This window comes from Lonchura striata, chromosome 17 (assembly GCF_046129695.1).
Source record: "Lonchura striata isolate bLonStr1 chromosome 17, bLonStr1.mat, whole genome shotgun sequence".
NCBI classification, from domain to species: domain Eukaryota; kingdom Metazoa; phylum Chordata; class Aves; order Passeriformes; family Estrildidae; genus Lonchura; species Lonchura striata.
This window is the reverse complement of record NC_134619.1, coordinates 3,700,106-3,724,000: the sequence shown is the minus strand read 5'-3', so window position 1 is coordinate 3,724,000 and position 23,895 is coordinate 3,700,106. Positions and strand designations below refer to the sequence as shown.

Here is a 23,895-nt window from a genome sequence, read left to right as displayed (position 1 = left end):
AGGGAAAATACAAAACTCTCTGTTCAGTACACAGAGGATGTTAAATAAGTACAACAGCCCTGAGTTCCAAGGAGCACGAGTGTTTCCACCCCATCCTCTCCCCTCAGAGCACAGTTTCAGAATCACGTGGCAATTTCACAAGTTGGAGGATGCTTGAAAAATGTTCTGAACAGAACATGTTCATCAAGATACAAAGGTGATTACTGCAATCACCCAGTCTTTCTGTATGAATTTATCCAAGCAGAACATTTTATGCTGGGTTCCACAAGAGGTGGGTTTTTGGTTCGTTGTTTTTTTTGTTTTTTTTTTTTTTTTGTTTTTTTTTGTTTTTTTTTTTTTCTTCTGTTTTGTTTTATTTTTAAACACTCTGCTAATCAGCTTAATGGATTTTGGAAAGTGAAAACTAGAAAATAACAACAAGATATTGCTAAAACCTGGAACTGAAAGTACAAACCTCTTACTGTTGTTTATGCAGACTATTTTTAGGCCTATGATTTCCTTGAAAAACATCAGCCACATAGGAGCAGTAGTACTGTACTAGAGATGAATTCCAACAGCAATGCTCATGCCAGGTAAAACAAGTTCCAATGGAATAAACATTTCTTCTTCCCCCCAAAACAAGCTCCCAACATTCAGCAACATCTGACACTCCTAACAATGCTCCCTGGAGAAGGAAGTCTTTCACTGTGAGACAGCCACCAGAAAACCCCTCCTGCTTCCAGGGCATTTTAGGGAAAATGGAACACAGTGATACGTTCCATGAAGATTTTTCCTTGTGCCTTTCATCAAACTCTGCTCCAGCAGCTTTAGAAAGGGCTAAAGGCATTAAAAAACAGTTTGATTTTTTGCTCATGTGTAAAGAAGGGGGATTGTTCTTTCAGTTGGTCAATGGAAAAATAAATGTGAGGAGAAAAGGGGAGCAGAAATTTGATCTGCTCTGATACACCTAAAATAAGGAGCATCAGCAGGAGCATGAAAGTTCAGAAAACATCCATACACTGAGTTCAGAGACTTCTCAGTCGATGTTAGTCAAAACCAAACAATTTATCCAGTAAATTAAACTAATAATCCAGTCAGATGAGAACAAAGCCCAGTTCAAAATAAACACAAATTCACCATCATTAATTTCTATTTTTAATTCTTGCTATGCTCTACCCAAAACATAAGTGAGGCCACTTGAGTACTACTTTGTGTGCTGAATTCACTGCTGTGAGAGATTGTTCTAAGCCTACTGGAGATGTGCCCACCATCTACTGTGTCAGCAGTGAACTTACAGGGAGAAACAGAAGTGACCTTGATGAAATAATTCACATAAAACTGTCAAACCACAAAACCAAATTTTATACTGTGAGCAAGCCTTGAACCAAGTTACAAAGTTAGTGGTTTTTTTTGTTCTGTAAAATCTTCCCAGAGATTATATGGAAAAGCTATTTTCCAGAAAGCAAATAATTCATTCAGCATTGCTGCCAATTCTCACTTTGGGCCACATTCTGGACATGACTAAATAACAGGATCAGCTACTGCTCTGCAAAATTCTGTCGTGTAGTAAGAGGCTCTTTTGCCTGTGTTATAAAACATTGATACAGCTCTGACACAAAAAAAACCCCTCAAAAGACTTCAGGTTATTTGTAATCAGCAACACTGAGAGGAAGCATCTCTAGGACAGCACCAGTTGTGTCTCTGAGATATTAAAATAAAAGGTATTAACAAAAAAATCAAAACAATCTGAAATAAAAAAAATGCTGCATTTTTGTGTCCTCTTTTTTAGCTTAGGGAAGGAAAACCACACACAAAGTGTTCCAAGCAGATCTTTGTGACAAATAAAGTATCTTGAATTTTAAGGGCAGATTCACAGAGAGCTACACAGAGGCTTTCCTTAGCTCCAGCAGGTCTAAGTAATTAGGCCATACATGTATCCTCAATTCTCTCCAAGTTTTAACTAAAATCTATTACCTCAAAACCATGTCCCAATTTTCAGATGAAGATATAATGCCAGTAGCTGAGTTATTCTGGAGTTCTTTCATCCAGAGAGAGCTGCTCTATCCCTATGGAGGGAATTTCCTGAATGAACAGAGCTGCTGACAGACAAAGAAGTGCAGCTTGTTCTCTCTGCTGGAAAGGTGTGTGCCACACCAAATCTTCCACCTCGGCTCCACGGCTGGGGCAGCACGGGAGGGGAGCTCAGGCTGCCTTTCCTCCTTTCCTCCAGCATTTCCTGACAGCCTGCTCAATAAACAGCAACCAAAATGTTACTCTCTCTCATCTGACAAAATGGTTGGCACACAGGATTTTTGTGTGGTTTTTTTTTGGTTGGTGTTTTTGGTTTTTTTTTTACTGCTTTCTGAAGAAGAGCTTTTGTTTTCAGCCTAGAACAACACTGGAAAGGTGTCTTAAACTGACAACACACCTATATTTGAAGTGCTTTATTTCCATCAGGTTTTTTTACTAGTCAAGTCATGACTTGAATTTCCATATAAAATGTCTCCCTTAAAAGACACAATTAGATCTCATCTTCAGTGTCAGCAAGATACTTAATGAAATCAAGGTTTCAATCCCAACTAAAGACAACATTTGTTTATAACTTATAAGCCTCAACAGTAGCACTGAAACTCTGCATTTGTGAGGTTCCTGGCCTTTAGAAAGCCTCGAGATATTTCACAGACAGTAAATCAGACTTCCAGCTCCTGCCTGCCTTCTCTGAGGCTGCATTTCCTGCCTCCAGCATCACACCCCAAAATGCACACATGGCACAACCCTATTTTAAAGGCAGGCACACTGAGTAGTTAATTGCCCCAAGTCCCTTGAGTCAGTGGAAATGATTTTCCATTTTTCATTTCCACTGAGTCATGTGTTTCTACCAAGATATTACTAAGAACCCACCAGAATTACTAAGAATTATCAAGATTTTACTAAGAATTATGCTGGCATTTCCCCATATCACCTCTAGAACAGTCTTTCCAATTCAGGTTTCTATGACCAGAAAGAAATTACTATTTTTTTACTGATCACCCTAAAGACCAAACTGTGCATTTGTCCAGTGGATTTTTATTTACCTACACCCTATCAGAACTACAAAATACTACTTAAAGTAGTTTTAAGCTGAAATTTAACTCAATATAAAGTGTTTATTGTAAACAAGAGTGCATTTTTAATTTTTTCAGAACCATTTCTTTTTTCAGACCATGCTTTACTACTGCTTTCCTGCTTTTTTAGTCCTTGCCATAATCCTTTATGATATTCAGCAGAGCTTTCTAGAAGCTCTGCAGTTAACTATTTGGTAAATTCTTTCTTCAGCTATGCTGTCTGTGCTGAGCCAGCGACATAGGTTGAGTACAAAGATAGTAAATTCCCTTTTAAAAGGGTATTTGTGTATGAACAAATTGACTGTCCTCAACTCTGTCCCTTTCTGCTGCTCAAAGCAAGCAGGGGTGGGGAGAGGAGGGAACCCTATTCCTTAAACTGGTGATAGAGATTTCAGCTGCTTTATTTTGCAAGAGGAGCAGAACAGCAGGCAGAGTTACAGGAATGATGCAAATAAAAGAGGCGAATGTTCAATTTGCTGATATTCAGCATGTGAAACCAAATTTGGCAGGTTTTTCCTCAGATTAAGTTAAAATCTAAGTTAGGACATCGGTAGGTTTTGACTGTTTTTTATACATGTACTGATATTTTCTATTATTTGCAAAGGGGGAGCTTTTACTGCTGAGGTCGTCACTGAAAACGTGCCACAAACATTACTGCAAAATTAAAAATGCTCAGAAAGGCACGGATCTTTTTTCTGCCTAATCAAAACTAGATAAAGAAAGAAAATAAATTACAAAACCTTTGTAATTACTTTAACAACTTTACAATTAGGAAAGAGAAAAAACCTTTATAGAGACAGGCACACAGGGACAGTACTGTACCAAGCATTATTGGTATAATTAGGAAAGCACTATATTGCATCTAAAACCATCTCCTATACGATGTTCCTGTAACAACATTCTCCATGTCAGTCCTCAGACATAAGGGACTCATTGAAAACCAGATTTATGTTGGAAATGAACCTCGAAATGTAGCGTAAGACGTGAACAGAAGTAAACCAAGTCTCCAGAAAACTTTCCCAAGAAGCTGTAAACACTTTTTGATTTCCAGTTTCAAGTCAAAGCATTAGTATGATTTCCTTATTGAAACTGTGAGTCGCACAGCAAGGTTCACAAATAGTTCAAAGCTCAGAATTTAATTATAGATGGTGTCAATGCGTACATATCCCACAAAAGTGATTTTGAGAGCGGCCCCAGCTGTAATTCCAGAAGAACCTCGAGCATTCCAGCCACTTGGAGGCGGAGGGGCACCATGGGTCTAATTTTGAAGCAAATAATGAGAAAGCTGAAAAGTATGACTCCATATATTTGGAATCATCTTGTGGTAATCAAGGTTACAGTTCCTTATATGGCGTGGAGAACATGAAGCACACACAAAAAAATAAGAGTATTAAAACTATGGGGTACAAAGAACTGCAACTATCCCAAAAAAACCAGGCCGTGCCAGCAAAGCCCCCTTTAGTTCTGCGTCTCTGGGAATTCAAACGTTGCCCTACAAAGGAGGCTGGTTCCGCACCCAGCTTCCCAAAGTGGCTCATGGAAGCAGCGCGACCCGCCGCGAGGCATGAATGAATGTCAGACAAACCCAGCAGAAGGCAGAGCAGCCCTTCAAACACTGCTCGGAAAGGGACACGGGGAAAAGGTAGGAGAAAGAGAAAAACCTATTTAAAGAGGTTGCAGTTGTCCCTTTTTTTTTTTATAAATATTTTTTCCCCCCTCTCTCTCTGCCTGTCTAAAGTTAGTCTGGCTTAGAGGATGCACTAACTTTCCCAATCAGTTTTACATTACAGCACAAGTCCAGAAATAGCTCCCAGCCGCCTTGGCCTCTAGCACGGTTGCCATGACAATGGAACCACAGGGCTATAAATAGCTCATCAGCACCAAATCTTGTGAGACACATCTGGAATGGGGCCAGCCCAGCCCCGGCCTGACAAATAAAAATAGGCACAGGCAGTTTCAAAGGCTGCAAAGGTACAATGTGGCTCGGGCTGTGCGGAGCAGGGCAGGGAAACGGGTTTGATTGCTTGTTAGCACGAGATTTATTTGATAGGAGATTGGGAGAGGTATAAAAGTCACTTTATTGCATACTAAACAGCCAGCCTTTCTCTAAGGTCTATTTTTCTTTCTCTTCCCCACCCGTCTGCAGCACAACCACCCTGCTTTTGAAACTGTAACAATGCAGCCTTTTGCCCAGGAGACCATTAAAATAAGGAAAAACAGAAGGAAAGAAAAGAGATCTTCAAATCTTCCCCCCCCCGACCCCCCCACAACTATTTCTGTACATTTTTGGCTCAAGTGCATTGAGTGTTCCTGCGGGTCTGACAGGCATCCTGGCTGGGATCCTGCCCGGGCTGGAGCGCTTTGCTCCAGCTAAAATCAGCCTCAGGCTGCTCCGTGCCTCCAGGAGCCCGGAGAGGGACGTGGTTCCCAAATCCTTGTGCCAGGGCTGCTCTCAGCATCATCCCTTTGGCCCCTCGGCATGGCACAGAACCAGAGTCCCAGCAGATCCCATCCCACTTCCCGAGAGCTCCGTGCCACCCAACTGCCTCTGGAGCAAGCATTTTCTTCCACTTAGTGGGTGAGAAAATGTCGTATTTTTAGCACGAGCTCTTGATCAACCCATTCAATTACATCCAAATTATCTGTGTGGGAACAGAATGTTATGTCAAAAATGTTATTCAGTGTATTTGTCAATATTACTCAACAGAAGCCATTTGTATAATGAGGAGATTCAATATTTTCTCCAGCATAGGAAAGCAGCAGCTCAGGAACCAGACTGAAGTTGTGAGACTTTGTTATTTTACAGACACTGGAAGTAGTAAGTCAGCGTGATATAATGCAGAGAACACCACTCCCAAAATATAAAATCCTAGTTGCTCTATCAAAAACCAATAGAGACTACAGATGGTGATCAAGAAACTGCAACTATAATAAGCATTAAGCCACAGTAAAATATCTTCTGTCTGCCAAAAAGGCACCGTGCACACGCTCCACGCAAGCTGCACCATCAGCCCACAGGATTCCTTTAGGTCCCTACATGGATATTTTCATTGCTAAAAATTGTAGTTACTTCCACCCAGGCTTCGAGCTGTATGTAAACTTCCCTCCCCTTCCCCCTGCCTTTCACCACATCCAGTTTGCTCTCCTGCCATCTGAACAACACACACCTCAGGAACAGCAGCTTGCACAGAAGGATTTTGGATAATGTACTTTAAAATATGCAATGTAGGATTTATTGGTTTTTATAAAGATACTCCAAGTTAGTCTAAGAGCCTATCACCAGCTGCAAGTTTTGATTTAAATAATATAAAAAAGGATGTAGTTTTTTCTTCCTTAAGAAAGCAACTCATGCATCACTGTAATATAGCCCTTTCAGGCCCACGTAAAGGACAAACTTTCTCATTTTGTCTGGGGGAAAGATGAGGGGGACAGGGCTGTAGAGCAGCAGACACTACATGGGATACCCAAACCTGGACAATATTCCAGTCCTTCACTGGAAGGGCTCACACAGCATCCCCAGCTCCTCTCTGCCATTAACTCCTTGCCTTGATGGAATGATCCTTATGGAGGATTTGTGCTCCTTCACGCTGGCCAGGGGTCCCACTCACCCCTAATGGGATATCTTTCACTGTGTTTCAACCAAGTATTTTTATAAATATTATCCTCCTGGTCTGTAGCTCCCTCCAGTGCCATCAAATCAGTGGAATTGATTTCAGCTGAAGAATTAATGACATCACTAATAAATAAAAAATTATGTTAATAATTTAAAATATTAATAAAAGCGCATTCAGATGATAAAATATTTAACAAGCTTAATGCTCCATACTAGTTTCCCTAACATGAAGAGACAAGCTATCTACAAAACCAGATAAAATGAAGGTTCAGACAGTTCCCACATTTTTTCAGCTTGTGTGTGGCTTGTAAACCCAAACAGGAAGAACACAGAACCAGGCACTTCCCCAATTACTACTGGAAAAATGGGCAACCTCATTTGTAAGAGGAATTTTAGGGACAAGGCTAAGTGGAGCTGATAGGACCTCACGTGACAGAAAAGGAATTCTGAACCAAGCCCGAGTTTCCGCAGGAATTAAGGAAGCAGTGATAGCTCAGGGAAGGAATCAGACCCCAGATGAGCCCAAACAATGGGAAGACAAATCTCTGCTGGGTTCTGAGCAGGGTGGTGAGGGAGGACTTCACCTCCCTATTTAACTACTCTTGTACAAAGATCTTCACAAAAATAGTTCGTATCTATTCCGATGCAAGATATAAATCCAGTGCTGGAATCTTGTCTGCTTAGGCACCATCCCAGCTGAGATTTTTGTTCAGTACTTTAGGAAGTTGGCAAAAAGGCAGTAATTTTAACTGTGATGCTGCTGACAGGACACTGAAATGTTCATTTCTGTCCCGTGATGCTGCGGGATGGAAGGGCCTCGGCCAGGACCGAGTACCTGCCAGTACCTGCTGGGCTGACAGTCCCACACCTCACAGCAGCTCACATTTCAGCTTGTGCTCTCCTCAGAGGAATGTGCCTTCCCCCCTCCTTCTTGTTTAAATGTTCTGCTTTCAACCCAGCAAAAACAACTCCAGGCCTCTGTAAAAGCAGAGGCACAAACTGGCACCTGGAGTTGAAAGCATCTGTAGAGAGCACATCTCTCATCTGGAAGTGAGTTGTAACAATACAGTTATTATTTTTTTTTCTTTTTCTTGAAAACATTTGCTTGATCATTAAATTTAATAGCAGGCATATTTTAAAAATATCATTTTAAAACAGGCAAATGATACAGAGCTGCAATGGCATTTTATACTGTGAATTTTGAGCAGTGCAGGGACACTCATCTTTGGCTACAGTGAAAAGCAAATATCTGGTTCTGTATTCTGCCATACATCAAAATGAAGAAGTCAAGTTTAAGTGCCTGTCTGTCCCTGGCACACATTACACTCAGGCAGATAAAAGGAGCAAGAAATCAAGCTTGAAGCCAGAATCAAAGGTAAATAATAAAGGTGACCACACTACTTCTGTGGAAAAGCCATTCACAGGAGTCACCATGGTTCTGGAATAGTGCAGTCCTCTTTTATTCTCCATGAAAAACCTTTCAGTCATCCAGTTTCATGGTTCTGCTTTTTGCAGATTGTTTTGCTACTCTTAAAAGGAAAATCTAATATAGACCCTCCATCTTTGCTTACTCACGTGTCTGTGACAGCATCAACACACCACCACTGACCATGCAGTGTTTCCACAAACTGCATTTGGGTATTTAGTGCTTTTAAGCCTGCAATTAAAATGGACACCTTGCAGAATAATGTGCCTTTACAAAGACTCACAAACAGCCCTAATTTAACAAGGGACACGACAAACCATTTTAGAATCTTTTAAATACAATATTTTGCCCCTTCCCCCCCTCTTCCCCACTGACCTAACTTGACTCAACTCACTCTGAAGCAGAATTTAATCCGTTACAAAAATATGAACTTTAAATCTCACCTCTAAAAAGACACAGCTGGCTATAAAAGACCTTAAAATAGTACTAAAAGCTCTAGTCATTCAAATGACTGTAAAACACAGTAGGACAGACTTTGTATTTACAAAACATTCTAACATTTGCAAAATGTGTTTTTTCATGCGGACTTTTCTAAGCTGTGCACTTTTAATGCTGCAGTCACAGAGAATTTCGAATGAAGTGTGCACAGGAAAAGTAAAATCCCTGACAAGGCACAACCTCTGCCTGTTTCCTCTCTCAGCCAGTGTCACGACGGCTCAGGGAGGTTTTCCATGGCAGTTCTGGCTCACAGAGGTGCTGCAAAACACGGAACCCAGACAGGACTGGAGTGAGGGGTGTGGGTGAGAGATGGGGAAATTTTGGAACAACTCTTAAAATCCCTTGCTCTCCAATTGGCTTGTTTTGCAATGTTAAAATGAGGAAGTCGTTCAGCTGCTTCGGGGGGAATTAGTTCTTTTGAACTAGCTTTATTGACTCTATTTATTACCTATATAAAAGTGTTGTGATTACTTAAACAATTACTGAATGTATTATTCACAGAACATAACTATTTCAGCATTACAACCCCAAAAACTCCTCAGCAGCAGAAGGCACAGTTCTATCTTGAGGCAGAACCTTATACTCAGAAGAATTAAGACTGAATGAAGATTCCTCAATTAAGATTCAGGAGGTACCAGAGGTGACACAGACACACCACCCTTCAGCATCCTCACTGGCCTCCTTGTTGGCAGCCTTTACAGAGGCCAAGGACTGGGACAGCCTGGGCAGGGAATCTTCTCCCACAGCCCCATCCCTCTGTCACACAGCTCTCTGTGCTCCCAGGCTGGGCCAGAGCCCGGACCACAAACCACCCTTCAGCTGAGGCTGGAGAGAACTTCTGAGCTGAGCTACCCAGGACAAAACTGCTCCCTCTAAATTCCTGCCACGTTCTCTGGAAACCTTAACTCCAGTCCCACCTTTCCTCTGGGGATGGGGGCAAGGAGAACAACAAAAGAAAGATTCTACCCACTGTTGTCGTGAAACAAGTACAAAATGGTGCATGAAGCAAACACCAGGAGGTGGGGAAGAACTTAATCTCAGTGGGCATTAATTCTGAAGTTTCAGTGATACTGGTTTATGGTTGTTTTTTTTTGTTTATTACACTAAAAAAAACTATCACAGAGCTATGAATAACAACTCATTTTTGGACCACCAGTGGGTGGACTCCCCACCCCCCTGCACTCAATCACAGCCAGGCAGCAGGGAATCCAAGGGAAGGAAAAGCCAACCTGAAGGGCCCAAGGTATGCACTAAAGTTCCAAAATAAAATCTCCAAAATCCACTGGATGACTAAAAGCCATGATTCCAGCAGAAGACAAGCACATCTTTATCATCTCCTTGTCTGCAGAGGGCAGTGTCTCATGTTTGCATCTCAAATGGATGAAAACCTAAACCTAAATTACTCATTAACAGACTACAAATTTCCTCTTCTACATGAAAGAAACATTTAAACAGTCTCAGGAGAAGAACTGAACTAAAAAAGACACTAAAAGCCATGGGTATAATTGCTGCTGTGGGAAAGACAAGGAGGGGTCTAAAATGTTATTTCTCTTCCCCAAATATTGTGCTTATTCCCACATCAACATTTGTTAAATCCCAGCTGGGGCTTCTGGCTGCCCAATATCCAAGCCTGTTATTTTGCAAGAAGACATAAACCCAGCAAGCCTCTTACAATGTCTGAAGAAGCACTAAATGATGTACAGCACCCTTCAGATTGCAGTCTAGGTTCAAATATATGCCTAAAACGTAGTGGCCATCAGTCACAGTCCACAGACCTGGAAATAAATGTGCAATTCAAAGCTGTGCTGGGAGGTGAAGGCATGAGGCAGCTCCAGGGGAACAATCCTGGGCTGGCTCACCTATTGCTCTGATACCTGCAACTGGCAACTCTGCGACTCCAGAGTGCTGGAGACAATTCCAGGATTTCCATTTGTTCTGCATTTCTATAATTAGAGCTTCCGGATCACGCTTTAAGAACAGCAGCAAAGGCTTCAAGGTGGAAGAGACTCAGATCAGATGGGTCAGGAGAAAGTCTGCAGAGAACACTCACAGGTTCTGGTGAAAGGGAGGTGTGTTCCTACACCACCTACCCCATATCAGGTGCTTATTTATACATACACAGTCTATAAACACCATAACCATATGTGAAACACAGCTTTTATCATACAACAGCACTTTAACTCCACTTCCTGTCCTCAGCAGCAAATTATTAATTCACCACAAAAAAGGGGTGTCTGAGCACAGCAACTGGAACATTATACAGAAGTTAATAATATGCAACTACTAAATATAGCCACTCCTGCTTTTCTTCTACATTTTGCTGCCTAAGAGATTTCTGCAGCATCTTGCACACACTGGCTTGCCCTGCACGGATGGTGATGCTCAAAACTAGTGACAGGTGCAGAGCTTTCAAAACAGCACTTTTCCCTCACGCCATCCCACCCACGTTCAGCTCCAGCTTGTAAAACTGCAGTTATCTGCTTTGTAGGAACGCACACGCACAGGAAGTCCAGGGAACAGACTGCCAACAAGCAGATGAGAAAATTAAAAAAGATCTGAGATGCTAATAAGCCGTGCCAGAATTACACACTGCATCTAAATACAGGTTTTGAGGGAACACCACTGGAGTACTTCTGCAGATAAGCATATTCTTCATTTTAATTAAGGAAGAAAATTTCCCTCCTTTGAATGAGCTCACTTCCATTGGAGAGACCTGTTTTACTAACATATCTCATGATTTTTGGTTTCTTTGCTTAAAGATAACAGAGTGGGGAAGAAAAAAACCCTTAAGGCCTATATAATTTACATTTGGGTCACTGACTTTCTTGGTTGTGGCTCCAAACATCAAGCCTTTAAAAAAATCCCACAAGCCCCACACTGCTCTGCAGCAGAACTTCCTTCTGTTACCTACATTCATTTTTATCAGCACAATCTGCATATGTTCAGTGGAGTTACAGTCAAAAAGTATCCCAAGGGAAAAAAAAATCTTTGACTAACAGCACAGTCAAAAAATGCAAGTTTTTAAAAGGTGTCTGGACACAACCCTGAGTAAGGTGCTTGAGGGGGCCCTGCTTGGTTAGGGAGGTGGGACTAGGTGGCCTCAGTGGTCCCTTCCAACCAGACCCCTCCTGTCCGATCCAGTGATTACTGGTTTCTAAGAAAGCATGCATGGAAACTGCCATACATTTACATAGCCAGACCTAACTCTGCAGAGAAAAATCTGTTTCAGCTTTCTGCATATCCACCATTAATCCATTATGATGCCTTGTGGTGTGGATGTCAGGAATAAATGTGAAAACAGTTCAGAACTTAAAAAAACCCCGTTGCTTACACATGGATATTACAACCCGATTCACCCTGTAAACCATGTAGGTATAAAAGCAGCATGTGCTTGTACCGATTCTGGTAATTACAGAGGTTTGTTTCAAAAAAACACCGTGTTTCACACAATATAAACACGGTAATTGTCACATTATCTCACAATCTACATTGTGATTTCAATTATACACAACAAAGGGACTGCTCATGAGAACTGAACTGAGAAAGTAAATCACACCCCTCATAATAATAGTAACAAACCTGTGTTCATTAGTGTTTGTTTGTTTTTAAAAGGTATTTGTTCAACTACTACAAACATCACTTGCAGACTGGTGAAAAAGAAAAATGCACTGGGTGCGGCATCCATCTTCCATTTGTAAGACTTGTCTGGAGGGAAATCAGCTTCATATTCTTCAGTGCCACGTGACTTTATCAGAAAACCACAGTGCACAATTTTGGCATAATTAGCAGGACCTTCTGAAATACAGCCCAGAAGAAAGCTCTGAGGGAAACAAACACGTTTCACATCATTAGGGAAAGTTAGAGCTGAAATGGAGGTACCAGCCTCTGCACACAACAGCAGAAATCCCACCTATTTTTAGTTGAGAATTCTAATAAGAAAACAGCTGGGAGTCTAATGGAATTATCTTGGTGACAAATTTAATGGACTGAACACTAAAGTTACTATTTTTAAGTAAAGTTCCTAATTATCCTTGAAAACAAGAAGCAATTAAAAGCAGCAGTGGAGCTCCAGCTTCCCAAGCGTCTGCAAGGCTTGGCTCCAATCAGATTGAAACTGGGAAGTGGCTCAACACCTTTCTGATCCTAAAAGTTGGTTGAGGGCCAGGCTTGGGGTTTGGTTGGGATTTTTTTTTAGTCTAATGAAAGCAGTTCTGCTTTGACCTGTCCAGTCCTGCCTGGTGCTGTTTTCCCTGCCTGAGCTCCGTGCAAATGCAGGATTCACACCGTGCCCGGGAGGGAAGGGAAGCGGAGCAGGGACGGTCTGGAGGGAGCTGCTGAGAACACAAATGATAACACACTGCTGGATCACAGAGCAGAATGGTAACACACTGCTGGATCACAGAGCAGAATGGTAACACACTGCTGGATCACAGAGCAGAATGATAACACACTGCTGGATCACAGAGCAGAATGGTAACACACTGCTGGATCACAGAGCAGAATGGTAACACACTGCTGGATCACAGAGCAGAATGGTAACACACTGCTGGATCACAGAGCAGAATGGTAACACACTGCTGGATCACAGAGCAGAATGATAACACTGCTGGATCACAGAGCAGAATGGTAACACACTGCTGGATCACAGAGCAGAATGATAACACTGCTGGATCACAGAGCAGAATGGTAACACACTGCTGGATCACAGAGCAGAATGGTAACACACTGCTGGATCACAGAGCAGAATGGTAACACACTGCTGGATCACAGAGCAGAATGGTAACACACTGCTGGATCACAGAGCAGAATGGTAACACACTGCTGGATCACAGAGCAGAATAACAACACTGCTGGATCACAGAGCAGAATGGTAACACACTGCTGGATCACAGAGCAGAATGGTAACACTGCTGGATCACAGAGCAGAATAACAACACTGCTGGATCACAGAGCAGAATGGTAACACACTGCTGGATCACAGAGCAGCTCAGCTCTGGGGCAGAGAGCTGCACAGGGAAGTGCTCCAGCAGCAATGGAGAAAGGCCAAGGATCCCACCTAGCAAAGAGCTCCGAGAGAGCACAGAGGAATTCTGGTATTTTCAAATTTACTGAAATAGCCACATTAATCACAATAAAGCAAGTTATAATCTGACATGTTCTTCTCCAAAAAGCTTTTTGAAACTGGCCATTTTAATTACCGTTTCCCTTGGTAACTGTTCCACTGTGGCACTAATGAGTCTGTTGCACTTGTAACCTCACATAAGGCTATTCCACACTTCATACATAGCACACACCTTATTTTTGAAACAAATTTTGAACAACGGAGTTAGAGAATTAGAGTTAGCATTGAAAATACACAGATAATGTAAGAATATCTGCCTTTTAATGAGACATGGTAAGATCCTGGAGTCTGGAATGCCCATTTGGAGAATATATAATGGTAAAACAGGAGATCTCTCTAAACCCGTCTTCTCACCCCTTCCCCCAAACTACTCCACTGTGAGATTCAAGATCAAGGATCTTGATGACAAGACCTTGATCAAGATTCTTGAAGACATCACAATACTTCTTGGCATTAGAACCATGAAAGATTGATCATCCTTCATTCATATGACTTCACTTAAAACCTCACACTATCCAAAATCACCCAAGGGTTTTTGCAGATGTGAGCTTTAATAATCTCTTGAAGAAGAGCTGTATCAAAGCATCAGTTTACAAATGGGGAAGCTTTGTTTCACCCAAGCCCTGTCTGGGATAACAAACTGTGTGTATCCTAAAGCAGTGTCTCACCCTGGGACAGAGGTGAACAAGTTCTCCAGAATAAACAAGGAGAAGGCAATTCTAGCCCAGGGAAGAAAAGGAGTGTACACCTAAAGTGCAAACTCTGTTCTTCATGGCACACACAGTGATGTTAGGGAGAGCTAATGAAAACACCAAAATAAAACAGTCAGGAGGCTCACTCTTGAGACTCAGTTTGACAAAGGAATATCCTGAGAACAGCCACACATTATGAAGCTGTGTAGGAAAAATTGTCTTGCCAGACACAAAGCTTAACAGTCCCTTCGTGCTTCTCTTGATCTTGTAACATAAATGTGTAATTAAAGTCCCTCTTAGATACCTTAGCAGCAGAAGTGGTGGACAGTGTGGTCCTCAGAAAATTTGCAAGTATTACCAACACTGCCAATAAACAAACAAGGCAGTTCAACAGTTATGGGAATTTTGTACGTATATTGCTATTTTCATTGATTTATAAAAATTACTTAGGGTTCTGAAGGACCTTTTGGTTTGTTTTTTTTTTTTTTTTTTTTTTTTTTGAAAAACACAAATCTCTCAGCCAAGATCCCACAGCAGACCTGGCCACCTGACCTGGGCTGGATGTAGCTCCTGCCAGCTCCACACTCCTTTAGCAGCCCAGGAGCCAAGGCTCCTTCCCTCCCCCAGCTGCAGGAGGCTTCCTAAAAATAGTTCTTTGCCAGCTTTTACTCAGGCTGCAGTTTACATGAGCCCTCTGGGGGAAGGGGAACCTTGCAGAGTACCCAAGGCACTCACTGAAAATTTACTGGGCAGCCAACACGTTTCAAGTGTAAATTATCATCCAGTCACTGAAACCCCTCACTTCCATAATGAACACATTATAATTTAGCTTTATTGGTGCATATCCTTCTCAGAGACTTCATTAGTGTACCACAATGCAAATATAGTTAACAGAGATTTATATTTAACTACAACAACTTATTTTAACATGCTTCAGCTACAAAATCAATGTACAATATACTACAGAGTAATCAGTTCAAAATCACAAAACCTATCAGTGACATCCTGCTATAAAATTACTTTTAATCACATGTAAAATTAGCCAGCAATTTCTTTCAGTTTATTTAGAACTTAGTCACATCCTAAAAATACTGTATTTAAAGTTACTTAAACTCAGCTTTGGTTTGAGAACTTCTTCACCTAATATGAGCTTAATCTACATTTTAATTTCCAGCCTACCCCTCCTGAAGTCAGGATTTTATGATCATGTTCTCTGCATGCAAGCACATGGTCTCAATAAACTTTTGAGCCTGCTAGTAAATTTATACCAAATGTCCTCCAGACATCTTTGTCAGGGGTCTCCAAAAAACTAACTTCAGCAATACCTGTGATTGCAGGCAAGCACCCAGAAAAAAGAAATTTAAACTGAATTCCCCAGTGAAGGAAAGGCTTTGGCGTATCACCCAACAGTGGAGTTCACAGAAGAGGAAAATGAAGGGGAGAAGGTGCAATCAGCAGCATCCAGTGCTCCCTCTCCCCAGGACAGGCAGTGATGGATCTGCAGTTTCAGCCCAGGGAATAATTGGGAATCGAACCTGGTGCTTTCACATTGTACCAGCAAATGTACTGGCCTCATTTCATCCTTGCATCAGGAATTTTCTGTTGCCTTCCATCTTTTGGAACACGGTTGCTTTTACTTCCTTTTTACACCAATTTTAATGAGATTTTACAGTGGCTTTTTAGGTCTTATATTTGATAAAAGTATTCTCCTATTTGTCATCCTGTAATCTTGAGATGTTCCTTTTCTGCAGCAATGCAGCTGAGCCACGAGAGCACTCATAAAACCCTTTATGCTCACAGGGAACACCACAAACAGCAGCTCCCAAGGTCAGGCCAAAAGCTCCAGCACCCACTCACCCAGGTGAATGAACTGCAAAATCCTAAAAACACTGCTCCCACCTGCTTCAGGAGCGTGGCTATCGGAGCACCAGGGATGCACATCATTCCTGCAGCTGCATTTCTGTGCCTTCCACAGCAGCAGCAGCAGCAGCAGCCAGACCTGGGGGTCCCCTGCCAGGCCCCCCAGCCCACCCAGCACTGCATCCCACAGCAGCTTCCCAGCCCTCCACCCACAGATCCCAGCCAGGAATGATGCTCCAGCCTCGCACGAGCCATGCAAAAATGATGCAACCAATGCCACGCTCTTCCTTGTTTCCTCGTGTGTATTTATAGCTTGCCCTGTATTTTGTGCCTGCAGATCTTCCTCCTGGCAGGAGGGATTCCTAGGGAAGGCTGCTCCAGCCCCTGTGGAAGGCTTTTATTCTGCTTGTTTCTGTCTCACACTGAATTGTTTGTTTGAATCACAGCTCAAAACTAACCTCGTTCAGGGCTTTCTCTGTTTGCACAAAGAGACCTTGCAAGAGCCTGGGAGGGGGGGTGAAAATTCATTCTCAGGAACTCCTGTGAGTTGTAAGAGTTGCTTGGATTGATTCTCACCATTTGACAGCCACACTGTTTCACCAGTACAGCAATCCCACACTGGTGTTTCACTAAGTCCAATACTCACAAGTCAAGATGTCATTTGGTCTGCTTTATAATAAGCTTGTGGGAATTTTATGGTAAAACTGAGCATATTTTTTGTATTAATGGTTAAAACTTAAAAAAAATATAGAAGTCTAGTGCACCCAGGATGCATGACAAACTTACAGAATTTACAGTCACAATTCCTCCTCTCATTTAATTTCTCACCCTAATTCATTCTGACCAATTCATTTATGACATTCATTCATTCCCAGTTCAGACTGACCACTACCTGTCTTCAAAAACACCAGAGGACTGAAGGATTACTGTGTACACAACAATCTACTATGTCACTCATTCCAGTTTTCAATGCAACATACTAATTTCTTCAATATATTATTTTGTCCATAATAACACTGATGAATTGCTCAGAATGGACTGCACATTGAATCATGACACATGACATCTTTTTAAATTATTTATGCAATCTCAAATCTTCACAATCAATCAATCAACAAAAGTCAACCCTACACATCTCCTTGACCAGAAGTTGGTAACATACTTTTCAGGCTGGCAACTCTACCTGTTTTTGCATCACTAACCCCAGGTCAGTTTAGCTTTAGGCACAATGTGCAGAGCAAATATTGTTCACTAATTCTCATGCTATCACAAACTTGTACCTGTCAACAGAGCAAGAGACCAATATAATATTCACAGCATCTCCTCCAAAAGCCTCAGTGGACAAAATACATCTTTTCATACATTTCTACCATATTCACTCACACTATGATTTAATGCCACAACAAAAACTTTTGAGGATGGGAAAAAAAATATATAGTGGGAAGGAATGAGGAACCTGTTGCCATTAAAATGCAGAAATTAGTGAGAGTTTAATTAACCAAAGGTTTTGGCTTATATTCCATCTCCTGCTGCATTGCATTGCAACTCTTTCCCATCACCCACAAAAAAAAAAAAAATCCACTGCATTTGCATTTGTAGGTTTGCAGAGAACAGAACCACAAAAAAGAAAGCAGAAGCCTGAACAGGTATCAGAAATATGTTGACTTAAAAGTCCAGACTCTACTAAGCCAAACTGACTTGAAAGCAATTACAAAAATATGCATATAACATTTGTTTTAAAAAAAGCTCAAGATTACTTTCTCTTTTGGAAATAAAAATCCCCAGGATGAGGCACATTTTGTAATAGTTATCTGTATACTTAAAATGACTTGGTGATGCAAGTATAATATTCTTATCAAACAACACAGTTTGCCATTTTTACCACTAGTAACAAGGAATCTGTTCTTCTCTTTACTGAATTATTTTTAACTCTGTTAATTAACATTATGGGTATAGGCCACCCATCAAGAAATTTGGCCAAAGAACTTTGTCTGCAGAATTCTGGACTGTAGCCAAGTACTTCTAGTACAGAATTAACTTCTGAAGATGCATCACTTAGGTTTATGCAGCCATACTTATACATTTACATTCTTTGGTAATAACAACTTTGGTTTCAAAGCTGACTAATAAAGTAAAATATTAATGGAGATACATCCTGAGCAAAATACACCCTGGACTCCACTCCAGTATTCTCCTCCAGAGAAATAAAATGTCAGTAAGTTTGTTATCTAACCCTGCCTTCATTACACTCTCCTGATGTTCCACTGACATTCAAAATTAAACTCCTCAGTCAAAGGAGCACAGCAATCTACTGACCAAATCATGTGGGTGTCTGGTTCTGATCTCAGAAAAAATTACTATTTTAAAGACAAATTATACTTAAATAAAATGCAAACATTCATGCCAAACTTTGAAAAATACTCTTGATCCAGTGCAAGTCTAACCTGAACAAATGTTGTGCATGTGAATTTTGTCAGAAGCAAAGAAATAGCTGTTAGAGCAAATCCATTCACACGTGGAAGCAAATATAAAACATCCATTTCCACTGAATCAGGCATCCATGAACACTAGAGTTTATCCTTAACCCTTTCAAGTGATGCCTTTAACTAAAAGGCCAAGTCTGAGTATTTGGACACAGAATTGTGTCAAGAAATTGGGGAAGAATTTCCAACCCAGCTTTTTCCTGCTCTACAACCAGGTCTGCCCTGCCTCCAGCTGAAGGCAGATCCTCAATATTTACAACCAGACAGGGAAAGGAAGTTGCATCTGCAGCCAAAGGCCAGAAGGGAACTGGCACTTCACAGACGTGTGGAACAGAGGAGAAATAAAAGCAGCAGATGAATGAAAGCAATGAATCCAGGGGGCTGAAAGTGGCTGAGGGAGGGAAAGTGGAGACAGAAATCAGATTCCTGGAGCAAACAGTTAAACCCACTGACAGTAATTCAGGATGAGGCAATGGGCATCACACAGACCTCAAAAGGCTGTGGTATGACTTCTTCAATTATTCTCATTTTGGACTTGTAAAGGTCTTTCTGCCATTATTGGCCCATCAACTCTGTGTCCTCCTTATTGCAGCACCTAATTCCTAACATTCAAACAACCTATTCCAGGACACCTTTAGGTTTATCCTGTTTCATACTGTAATTTATATTGAAGATAGAGGAGTTTATCTGGGGTTGAGTGTAGCTTGAAATGATGAATTTATGATTAGCTGTGACAAGAGTGGGAACATGTGCTGGATTCATAATCCATTTATTGGCTAAATTTAGGTAATCTGGTTTTCAGAGCACTTGCCAGCAGGCACATCCCTGCTATTGACAGTCAGCAAGAGAGGGCACACATGTGGAGGAGTTGGGCATATTTCAGCTATTATATATTTGGACTTGTGTTGTTGGTAGTGACTTCACTGAAGCCATGCAAAGACAGGAGGTACTGTACTCCCCACCATACACCTAATACCCCACTGGACTGCAGAAAATGCATAGCCTGGGCTGTATTTCTTTAATTGAAATTTAACCTTGTTTCAAACATGATCTTCTAGTCCCTCAAGCTGAAGATGAACAGGAAAAAGGCACTAATTTAGTTATCTCTAAGCACTCTGGAATAGAGTAACATGGATTTGGTAATCAAGACCAAAAATTAGGAGTTAGATGACCTGGGTCTACTCTTTGGCTTGCCAAGGAATTCACAGAGCAGTAGGCTGTGTCAGTTTTATTCCAGCAAAAGGGGACTTGAATTATTATTCTTCCTCATGGGAATGTTTAACAATGTAATTGTCACTGTCCGTAAGAAGCTCATGTATGCCAGGAATACAGGCCAGGGAAATTCCTGTCCTGTTGAATATGAGCACTCAGAGGAGCTGGAGACAAGAGAAACCACTCTGTCAAAATCACATCAAAAGGAAAGAAAGTAAAAGGAAAAAAAAAAAGTAATAAATAATATGGATAAGGAATTAGACCAGCAATAGCACCCCTGATAAATCAGGCACTGTTTAAAAAGGTGAGACTTTGAGCAAACACACTTTACTACATGTTCCATGAAAGGAACTTTGTCATGAAGAGAAATCAACATGGAAGAAAATCATTAAGTGCACAGATTGGGGCTCTTAACTGCTCTCTGCAAGTCTACAAATCCAGAAATAAAACACACCATAAATCTTAATAAAAATATAAAGAATTCACAACATCAGAAATTAAAAAGCCTGCGTGTCCACATGTGCTGATCCTTCAGCAGCCCTGCACAGCAGTCGGCTAATAGCTGCACTCCCTGCCTTTCTTTGATAAGTATTTTAAAAACAAACATCTTAAAAAATGCTCCTCATAAAAACCCTTCTGGAGGAGCCTGGCACGGTTTCAAGGCACCAGAGAGTTCCAGCAACGTGACCGTGCACCTCCAGAGCCGTGTCCTCGCCCGGCATGGCAGCGCAGAGAGGAGCGGAGCTCGCGTGCCAAGGGCTCCGCGTGCCGCCCGCCCTTCCTGCCACGGCGGTGCCCGGTGGGCCGGCACGCCGCCGCTCGCCGCGTTTCCCTTCCCACCCAGCCCAAACCAGGAAGAGCCAGCCAGGGGATTCACGGGGAAAGCACAGTGTGAAACGAAGCACTAAGTCAAATGGGTGGCCAAGGAAAATTCAGGGAGCTGTGGGCACAGCCTGGTATTAGCAACTCTAGGAAATGCCCTAAAAGGCTCATGTCGTACCCAGGCGCTGCTGAATCGGTACCCCAAAGGCTCCTGACATCAGTGTGGGTTTCTTCAGGCTTTGGTAGAACCTGCCTTCATGTCCTCATGCCACAAGCAGCACATTCCCAGGGCAGATCCTGCCGGCTCTGACTGCTCTGCTGGGTATTCCTGAGGCTTTAAAAGCAGAGCTGCTCCAATGAAACCTGAGGTAGAAGCATTGGTGACAGCAGCGCTTCAAAGAGATCCTGTTTGTTTGTATTTGACAGAAGGCAGATTTGACAAACAGGCTTTGGTACATCACAGTGGAAATGGCTCCTAGATTTTTAATAAGTAATATATTCTAAATAAAATGTGACCTGGTGCCCCCAGGGAAGACATATGGATGGTAAATAATTTAACATCGTTTGGGATTTTCTGTATTCTAGACATTTCTGTATTCTTCTGTTTATTATTAGCCGAGAGCAGGATAACATGGCAGCTTCATACAAACACTCTGTGTACATCTCTGCAAGATGCAAGAGCGATGAAATTTGGTCTCCTCACAGATAAAGCTCCCTCCTCACTGCTGAAATACAAACTGGTGACAACGTCACAGACCACGTCATTCTAAATGCAGAATTGAAACTGATTTCTTAGTAAGGCCAGTTAAGAAAAGGGAAACAAGCCTTCTTTCCTTTCTCTGCCTCTCAAGACTGTAAAATATGCCTGGGCAGGAAGTACAGTAAAGCTCATGATGAGCAGAGGCAGCTACTCTTTCAAAATGAGCAGAGCTCCTCCAAAGTGACATTTCCATTTAGCCAGTGAGCTTGAGGGCTCAGGGCAGGATACCAGAAGGGCTCTCCAGCAGAAGAGGTTACTGGCCAACCCCTCCAGCTTCACACCTCCAAAAATCACAGCTGCAGGAAAATGGGAAGACAGGATGGTACCTGTGGCTTTTGCTAAAGTTCTCTTTTCTCAACCAACACAACCAGAGACTCGGTGGAGCAACAATCAGAGTGTGAAATAATGTCACTTCTTATGGGAAGACACTGGAAGTTGTAGAGATGCAGAAGGAAGCACTGTACATTTAAAGCTACTGCTCCAGAACAGGTGAAAAATACCATTTTTGGACTCTAAACCCCCACACTGGAATCAGGGAGATAAAACATTGAGAATTACATTTGTTCCCATTTTCTTGGGAATGAACATGCAGCAAAAAGTGGCTTTTCCTTCATGCCCTGTCCATCCAGAACAGCTCCAGACTCATCTGCAAATTCCCATCTTTCCTGAGCACAAACTCTGCAGAGGTTTAAGCTGCATCTCTTCAGCACCTTTCTGCTCCAGATTCTCCATCCCTGACTCCTGGAAAGCCTTTCCTTCTCCTGGACTACAGCTAAGCTGTTTACATGCAGAACCAGCTTTTATCCATGGAAAGCAGAACTGCTAAAAGACAGTAAAAACTGATTTTTCAATGTTTGGCAGAATCACCTCGCAAAGCTTCCTGTATAAAAATGTGTCACAACACTGACAAAATCTCTTTTTTAAAAAAATTCAGAATGTTAAATAAATCCATACTAAGACAAACTTTACACTAAGCAATTCAGCCTTCAAAAAATGACAGTTAAAAAGAATTAAATTTTTTTACAAACAACTCTAAAAAGCTAATTTTTGTGAACAAGAAATAATGTTTGAAATTTTAAGACAAATCACTGAGCAAAGAATCCATTAATATTTAAGATTTTATTCAATTTTCAAGAGCAAGAAAGGATTTCTGGCAGTCAGATTGATCTTGAAAGAGAAAAGCCACTTTTCCATCTCCCATTTTCAGAGTAACTTTCTTGTTTTAAATGGGGGCTTCAAAAGGGGAAAAGTGTTCAGAACCCAAAACTCCTCTCTGAAAGAATGGACAACCCCAATAGAATTTGCTCAACATTCTGTTTTAATTTCTATTAGCACTAACAACAGTAACTTGCACATTCATATTATAATAGGCCTCTTTAATAAATCTCAGATATATTTTGTATTTGCCATATTTTTGTTAGCACATGCTCACCACGTTAATTTAAATGTATCAATCAAGTCAGATTTTATAGGAAGCAATTTTTATTAGGTCCCTTGAAAACTTAATGTGATAAAAACAAGATCAGCATTTCAAAATTAACCTCCAAGATAACATTTTGCCATTAAAAAACTCCTACCATGCATATTCTGTTATTAGAAACAACATCAGTGCATGGTCAAAAATGCCAGAAAGGACAAGACCTGTCAAAATTAACAATCGGAAATCTCCTTCTGCAAGACTATAGTGTTATATATGTTACTATCATATTTAATAAATATTAGAATTATTAAATATTTTAGAAGGAGACAGCAATTTTTATTTTATTTCCTTCAGGAGAAAAAAAATCTGATTTGTCAGCAATGTTCAAAGTTTATTTCTGGCTCAACAGCCCATGATGTAGAATTAAGTGTTCCACTAGATGGAGCAGGATGGTAAAGCCATCATGAGGGCCACCTCCCCTGCTGATCCAGAGAAAAGTCAATGTCCAGGGATGACAAGAATTTCAGCTTTCTTCTGTGCATTCAGGGCAGAAAAAGGGCAACACAAAACCCTCTTAGTGCTCCACAATTTCCTTCTTCCCAGCATAGAATTAACAAGCACTAACCAGAAACAAACCCAGCTCTCCCTCACTTCTATCAACTTTCCATCAGAAACACAAAAGTTACTTTTGGATGCTTTTCTGAAAATGAAAATCTTTGTACTTCTTTATTTTGTAGCAAGTGAACTTGCAAAAAGCTCCATGCCAAATGATCAAACATTAGTCACTTAATGCAAAAGACATCGTTACACATCAAACAAATTCGTTCTGGAAACAATGGCAAAACTTCAAAGAGGCTCCTACAAACCTGGAGCTGTGCAAGGCACACTAAAATTACCTCTCTTG

At 41.3% G+C, this 23,895-nt stretch overlaps 1 protein-coding gene across 2 annotated transcripts in view; it reads right to left on the bottom strand.

Annotated features, from left to right (window-relative positions):
* The window catches only part of GNAS (GNAS complex locus), a 130,496-nt gene that overhangs the window by 10,218 nt on the left and 96,383 nt on the right, over positions 1-23,895 (bottom strand). The gene's annotated exons all lie outside the window — the stretch shown is intronic.